Source organism: Priapulus caudatus, unplaced genomic scaffold, assembly GCF_000485595.1.
Source record: "Priapulus caudatus unplaced genomic scaffold, Priapulus_caudatus-5.0.1 Scaffold143, whole genome shotgun sequence".
NCBI lineage: Eukaryota > Metazoa > Priapulida > Priapulimorpha > Priapulimorphida > Priapulidae > Priapulus > Priapulus caudatus.
This window is the reverse complement of record NW_014577204.1, coordinates 76,822-85,131: the sequence shown is the minus strand read 5'-3', so window position 1 is coordinate 85,131 and position 8,310 is coordinate 76,822. Positions and strand designations below refer to the sequence as shown.

Here is an 8,310-nt window from a genome sequence, read left to right as displayed (position 1 = left end):
AGCACTGTGGCAGTGAGTGCTGAATTGTGTGAAGATTGACGATTAACGGGTTTTTTCACGGATTTTCGGTGAGTTTCACGGTTTGACAGGTTTTTTTCATCTAGGAAACTCCCCGGGTATAACAGATGGCCTGTGAAAATTGCATCAGATCGCCTTGGGCGGTTTGGCGCGCCTATAGGGAAGATACATACATACATACATACATACATACATACGAACTCAAATATATATTAGATTAGACTGGTACCCGGTCCCACCGTTCGGCTTAGGTGTAGCGGCCCGCGTGATTTTTTTTCCTATGTGAATGCACCATAAAACAGGAGTTTGAGGCACGTGATTTGTATCAACCAATGGCAGCGCTCGTTAGAGCCCTATGTTCTTGATTCACCTAGGGAAAAAATCACGCCTACAGCGGCATCATGCAGGGTGTTGCTCACTGATCTCTATATAATAATATAATCGATCTAGACTATTACCGTTCCAGACGGGTTTGAGGTGGGGTATGATTTGAGGAAGGCGGTTTAACCATTTATCTCTCCTTTTAGTTGGGATGTATTTACAGTAAATACTGATATGTAGATCGAGTCATATATCAATATTTGTTTAAAAGATTGTATCTAAATATATATAAATCTGAAATTTTCCTTAAAATTACATACAATTTTTCAATAAAGGGAAATGGGGTAATTTCATAGTACAATTTCACTTATTTAGATATATTATTTTGAAAAATATCCTTCTGGTCGAAGCATTATTAATAAGTCAAATTCTTTAAAAAAAAAGCAAATGCATTGAGTAGTTTTGAAGATATATGTTCTTTTGATAGTCAGTGGACGGCGGCGGGCAGGGTTACACCTCCCGTTGTCAAATATTTGCACACGCGCGCGCACGCACACACACCGCAATCACACACACCGGGCATGCGCAGGCACAATCACACCGCACGCAGCACAACACATACACTTTACAACAACACATACACACACATGCACCCGCACACACACGGCTACATACATAACGCACAGCACACGCAACACACACGCATACATTACATAACACACACGCACACCGCCCGACGCACACACACCGGCACACACTCACACGCACACACGCAACACGCAACACACGCACACACATACACAACATACAATTGCAGCCGTATTCGTTAAGGGTTTGTCTTAACTGTGCGGCGCAGTGATTGGGCTGTTTTATACACCGCAGCCGCAATGTCTTTTGGTGTGGCGTGTGGCGCGCGTGCCGTGTGGGCGTGCGTGCGTTCGTGCGTGCGTTCGTGCGTGCGTTTTAGTGTGGCTTGCTATGTCAGTGAAAGGGTCACACTAATTAAATGCTATTTATTATACCTTTAATCTACATTTAGTATAGCTACATTATCATTAAAACGCCGTGAGAAAACACGTTAATAGTTTAACACAATTCAAAAGGTTATGGTATATATAGTGTGGTATGTGTGTGCTCTTAAACAATCGAACGGTCTAAAAATGTCAGCGCATTGGGAGCCGGGTAGCGCGGGCACGGTTACACCATCCCGTTGTCAAATATTTGCACAACGCGCGCACGCACGCGACACACCGCATTCACACACATACGGCCATGCGCACGCACAATCAAACGTGGCACAGCACGAGACATACGAATTTAAACAGCACACGGGCGGACCCTACAGCACCGGCAACACGCGCACGGCGCATGCACCGACCAACGCTTTACAAAACTGACTCCGGGATGAGATTTTTCGGCGGATCGCGAAATCGCGTGGATGTTGTACAGTCGCAGGGGTCCATTTTGTGAAACGTGAAATTCGTTGAGAAATGGGGGGATAAGAATGTAACAAAGGAATTATACTTTGAACAGTAACTGACTAGTAGACGACAGCAATTAACAGCGGTGTTACAGATAGCTAGGCGTGTACGCGCGTCGCCGCTAGTGAGTACGTCGCGTGGCATGGCAAGCAGCGGTGCCGAATTGATGTAGCGGGCGAACGATTGTTTGCATGTTATGGCGCGAAGCGATGCTGTGTTGGGGCGCTGGGAGGGGAGAACGAAAGTAAACGAAAAACCGGTAGCTCCTCGTCCTATCGTTTTCATCCTTATGAGGGTTGATAATTTATTAAGGATGCGGACTCTTTTCTTATCCTGTATAGTTGTAGGCAGTATTTTGTAGTATTTTTTTTATGACATGGCAGCTGTGTGATATGTGTTTATTGAAAATGCTGGATGTACAGGAAAATACCAGAAATCAGAGTAACGTAATGTTTAGAAAAAAATTATTGAGGTTGAAAACCATTGAAAATGCTAGACTTACTTCACAGCCGTCTTCGGTCGCACGCGTGATCTTGGACGTTGGCGGTAGGCGAGGATTCACATGCTCTGAATTGGACTGCGCATGGCGGATTTTGCGTTTTTAAATTTGGTGGGCGGGTTTCCGTCGAGGCACGTCAATTAGAGAGGTGATTCCGTGAAATTCTGCTTGGACTGCGCATGGGATTTGCGATCTAAAGTGGCTGCGGGTTTCCGATGAATGCGGATGTTTCTTCGGGACATAACTTTTTGGAAAATTGCCTCAAAGTTAGCTTTTAGCGATGGAAAATCGCGTTCTATAGTAGGCGGTAATGTATATCGGCGACGCCCAGAAGGAGCCCCAGCTTGATTCGCGTGAGCCCGCGGACGGTCGGAGGTAGATACGGAAACGCCTTCGGGCGTCTTTTATATTATATAGTAGATATATATCATATCGATTATATTATAGAGATGCAGATGGTGTTGCTATGCATAGAATCGCAGGCCCAATAAACGTTTATTGGGTTATTGGCTGCGATTTCTATGGTTGGCTATTCCCCGGCGTGAGGGAGGTCACGGTGATAACGTAGACGATGAGTTCAAACGTTTAACCCTAATTCTAGTTCAAGTAACCTAATTCCTAGCGCTTAACCCTAACGTAATCACTCCAACCCGCGATACACTAAGCCTCACACTAAATATATATGTCCTGCGTCCGGCTTATATATAGGCTTGTGATCACAAAAATTAATCTATGGTGGGGGTACAGATATCATGATGGAAAACCCCTCACCCTCTCCTACCTAGACATAAACCTAACCATATACCTAAACCTTAATCCTAACCCTAACTAACGCGGCTAATCCTACGCCTAACCCTAACCTAACCCCCTATCCTAACCTGACGAACTAACCCTAATCGCTAACTATACGCCACACTAGTGGTTGCGAAGTTGCGGTCACCTCCCTCTCCACGCCCGGGGGACAGCATAGCAAGAGGGTCCCATGCATAGAGTTTGTACTAATAGATAATCTATAACTCTATGGTTATATCTAATATATAATTATATATCATATATAATATTTATTAATATAATATCATATAATAATAATAAATATATATATAATCTATAACTCTATGGTCTAATATCTATATCTAATATCTAATGGTCTAAAATCTAATAATCTATAATCTATAGTCTAATATATAACTCTATGGTCGGCATGGCAACAATGGCGGCATTTTATAAAGATGGCACCATTACAATGAGCCGCTGAAGGTGCGATAGGATATGTTTACTAGGCCTTCTAATTTTAACCATATATTTTTACATTTAATTTAGGTCAGGGTTAGGTAGGGTTAGGGTTAGGGTTAGGGTTAGGGTTAGGGATTAAGGAGTTAGGGAATTTTTAGGTTTTTGCATGCATTCTTTAATATATAGTAAAATATGATGTTAAAATTAGAAGTGGCCTGTAAACATATACAAGTAAAAGTTAAGTTAACGTTATTTTAACGTTATGTTTTTGGTTTTGTGATAACGTTATAACACCTACGTATATAATTACGAAATTGTGTGGGTTTATAACGTTTTTTATAAGCGTTTAAAAATAAGTTTTCCTCCGACTAAATACTTGAAATAAGCAGTTCTTGTGCGTGGTCTGCTAACGTTAAAAAACGACATTACGTTAATATTACGTTTGTATTTAGCGTTATTGTTACGTTACTTTTACTTAAATTTTAACGTTTTTTGAAGTGTTCTGATTAACGTTAAAAAAAAAGACCGACACAGATTACGTGTTGTAATGTTACGTATACTTGTTACTTTATCTTTACGGCAGAGGCTTCTGTACGCGCAGTACTACGCATGCGCTTGCATGTATTTAATGTCTTGAGGGTTACGGGTGCCACACACATCCACAGGCCACACACACACAAGTACAAACAGCACTCTAACCCTAAGCCGCAACCTAAGCCCAATCCTACCATAACACTAACTTAACGACTGCGGCTATCTATATATATATCCCGTCAATTTGCGCATTCTTGTCGTACGTACTGTATGTCTGTCTGATGGAGTGGAAAGCATATTGGGTATATGGGTATTTTGTTAGTGCTTAATTTTCTATGCATTGACTGTGCCAGGTTAGGAATGAATTCAGCAATACAGCAGCATTTCGGATTTTGGATTTTTTTTGGTTTTCATTTCTTTTTGCCTTTTTTGGATTTTACGCAAATATCATGTCTGTCTATTCTCAATTCATTCCTAAACCTGGCAAGTCATATTGGTACAACGTTTCAACTCAACGATGGGCATATAGAGCGGCCAGTCAAGAGAGAGGAAGGAGGGAGGGAGAGAGATCGGACCGATATATATCAATCAAAAAAAAAACCTAAATCCAAAACCAAAATCCAAAAAACGCCAATCGCAAAAAACCCAAAATCCAAAATCAGAAAACATCCAAAACACTCACAAAAGACCCAAAATACAAAAAATCGGACAAAACCACAAAAATCCAAAAAACCCAAAACCGCAAAAATCCGCCAAAAACCAAAATACAAAAAAATTCTTCCGCGTTCAAAAATCACAAAATCCCAAAAAAAAAATTCAAAAAATAAAAACCAACAAAATAAAAAATAAAAAACGCAAGTCACTTAAACTGAAAATCAATTCCCCATCATGGCCTTCATCGTGGGCCGCTTCATGGCTGGCCGACGGAGTGGCTGTTGGCCCCCCGCCCCAAACTCACTAGTGGTTTTTAAAAAATTATTTACTATCTCTTTAGCGCGTGAGTAAAACAGATAAATTAATTATTGGTATGATACCTTTTGGCTTTCATATTTTGCATCTGACTGACAATCAATCAAACAACTAGTTGTAGGCTAGCTAATTATTAAGTTAATATTATTAATTTATAATTAAATAATTAATTATATAATCATTAAATATTAATTAATATAATATTAGGCTGGAGATTATTAATGCGTGAATTAATTTTCGCAACGGATTATTAGTGGGAAAGCGACGCATGCACAAATGAACTAGCGAGTACCGTGCTTGAGACATTAAGATACGGCTCCGGCCGAGTAAGCCATTGGTTACTGTACGTTATTTGCTACTTATAGATGATAATAATATATAATATAATAAATAATATATAACAGTTTCTTGAACGTGGTTGTGCTGTATAAGTTAAAAAACTACAGAGATTTACGTTAATATAACGCCATTATTTCCGGTTCTTTTATTACGTTATTTTCTTACTTGAATATATAAGTTCTTGTAACGTCGGTTCTGTATTAACATAAAGATGATTCGGCACAATTAGAATATAATGTAGTATCCAAAATAGTTCATTCATTATATTATCAATTGAAATAATGTGCTTTACAATGATGATATTTACATAATAAATATAACACCAGATTGATAGCATGAATTTAAAAGTATAAAATGTAGCTAAACCGTAGAAATGTACATGCACTTTTAATAAGTTGATTTGCGCTATATATATGATTATATAATACAGGCTGTTATTAGAAGTTTATATATGCTTTATACTAGAAATATTGATAGCATGATAATACAGTAGATGCGACATGGGCCGGCTAGGTTACTATTGCTTTCGTCCACGATCTACTCCCCAGTTTCTTTTTCGCTCTGCTATTCATATGATTCAACCCCTATCTCCACTTTTCCCTCCTGCTCAAGTCCCGCTTTTCGACCTTCTTTCCCTATATCTCACGTCGTGCCTAGTTCCTCCTCTCCGCCTCCTCCTCTCCTCCCCGTCCTCTCTCTTCCACTTAGCTCGATCTCCATTAACCGTCCGATTCGCCTCCCCTTTTTATGTACACGCGGCTGCCCGAGTAATATAGCCGCCATCGGCACAAATCTAGTAACGATTTGATAAAAAAACTATAGTTCCTAGAGTTATTAATTTTTATTCTAAGAGCAGATTTGTTAGTGCAAGTTTATGCATGGCTAACGTTTATTCATGGTTAGCACAACGTTTATTTTTACAACCTCCAAACAGTACCTAAACTTTCAGTACTGGTTTCTAATAGGTGCATATATATGTGCAGCAAACGTTTGTTTCTAACCATATAAAAACGTTAAATTATCGTTAGTGTAACGTTCATGACACGTTTGTTAATGGTTACGACAAAGTTTATAAATAACGTTTATTTTCACCACCTCGGAACCTTAGATAGACGTTCAGTACTAGTTTGTAATAGGTGTGCAGCTAACGTTTGTTTCTAACCATATAAAAACGTTAAAGGATGGTTAGTGTAGGTTCATAACTAACGTTTGTTCATGGTTACGACAAAGTTTATAAATAACGTTTATTTTCACCACCTCGGAACCCTGGATAAACGTTCAGTACTGGTTTGTAATAGGTGTGCAGCTAACGTTTGTTTCTAACCATATAAAAACGGTTAGTTCAACGTTCATGGCTAACGTTTGCTCATAGTTACGACTAAGTTTATAAATAACGTTTATTTTGACCCCCTCGGAACCCTAGATAAATGTTAAGTACTGGTTTGTAATAGGTGTGCAGATAACGTTTGTTTCTAACCATTTGGCAACTATTATATATAAAAACGTTAAATGATGGTTAGTGCAACGTTTATAGCTAACGTTTGTAGTAAACCATTTCGCAACCATAACGAAACGTTAAATGGTGGTTGACACAACGTTTGTGGCAAACGTTTGTCAAGAACCTATATATAACTTTATTTATAACGTTTGATGAACGTTCTTAGAAGGTTTAATTCAAACCAAACCAAAATAAAACTAGATCATATAACGTTAGAAAAACGTGTATAGCTGGGTATTACACTTCAACATTGAGCCCATCTATTACCAAATGTACGTTATCTACTTTCTTTGATGTTTTCTTCTTTTGACCCATTTAGCTTACATTAGATCTATATCAGTTTATACTTTATTGCCCAGGTTAGAGTTTATTTATCTAGTCGATGAGTAATTTTGAACTTTTCCCGCCAAAAACCAACAATAAGAAATATGGCCGCTCCCCTCTGCCTTTCTAGTCTAAAATCTCGTATTCTTCACGTAATGTTTACTCTTTCGTCGGAGAGATACGAAAACACGTCCGTTCGCTGCGGTGGCGCTAGCTAGACGTCTATTGCAGCGTATAGTAGTGAACGGTCGAGCTCTAGCATGCTCTCTATAAGTGTTTCGTGTGCCCGTATACCGGTGTTTATAGATAGAACCCGCTCTCCCCTGTAGCTTTCGACGGGTAATGCGACGTACCTTGCGCACCTACGATGATATCTCACCGCCTGCATATATATATATATATATATATATATATCAGGAGTAGATAATAGGGTTCCCTATTATCTACTCCTGATATATATAGGTCACAGCTCGTACCATCCTCGCACTCCGTCGCTAGATTTGAGCGCACACACACAGACAGCTGCGCGAGACAAACATCAGAGGTTTCTCCTGAGATTATATATATCGTCATCGGTCACAGTACACACCCAGCTGTCCGATCCATCGATCCACTCTGCCGTACGTGTATCAGCAACCAAGTCTTAGAGCTGTACGTGTAAATGGTCTAGGTGCTGTCTATGCGAGTAATAATATTGTTTCTCTTACTTTTACTTATTAGGCCTAATTACTGTTATCTTTAGTTTATCGATATAATCAGGAGTAAGATAATATAGGATACCTATATTATCTTACTCCTGATATAATTATACTGCTGCTGCGCTTGGCGTTCAAAGCACCGGGAGTATAATACCTTACCTTCTTATCTTATTATTTAAATCTGATCCTACTCCTTCTATTATGATTTAATCATTTATTATTCATTAGATGTTTATTAGCTCATTGAATTTATTTGTGGTTAAATACGTTTGTTATCTTGCAGTGCGAACATGGATCTTTTATTACACCTGCTTCTGTGTGCGTTGTCTGTGCGGATGGTAAGCTTTATGACATTACACGCCCCCCCCCCCCAACACACACACAAATAGACGCGCG

The 8,310-nt window shown here is 39.3% G+C and overlaps 1 long non-coding RNA gene across 1 annotated transcript in view; it reads right to left on the bottom strand.

The window, feature by feature from the left end:
- Positions 1 to 309: 309 nt before the first annotated feature.
- Positions 310 to 8,310, bottom strand: part of LOC106806145 — an 11,328-nt gene continuing 3,327 nt past the window's right edge. Inside the window, exon 3 of the long non-coding RNA XR_001393506.1 lies at positions 310 to 406. This is a non-coding gene — a long non-coding RNA (uncharacterized LOC106806145). The remainder of the gene's footprint in view (positions 407 to 8,310) is intronic.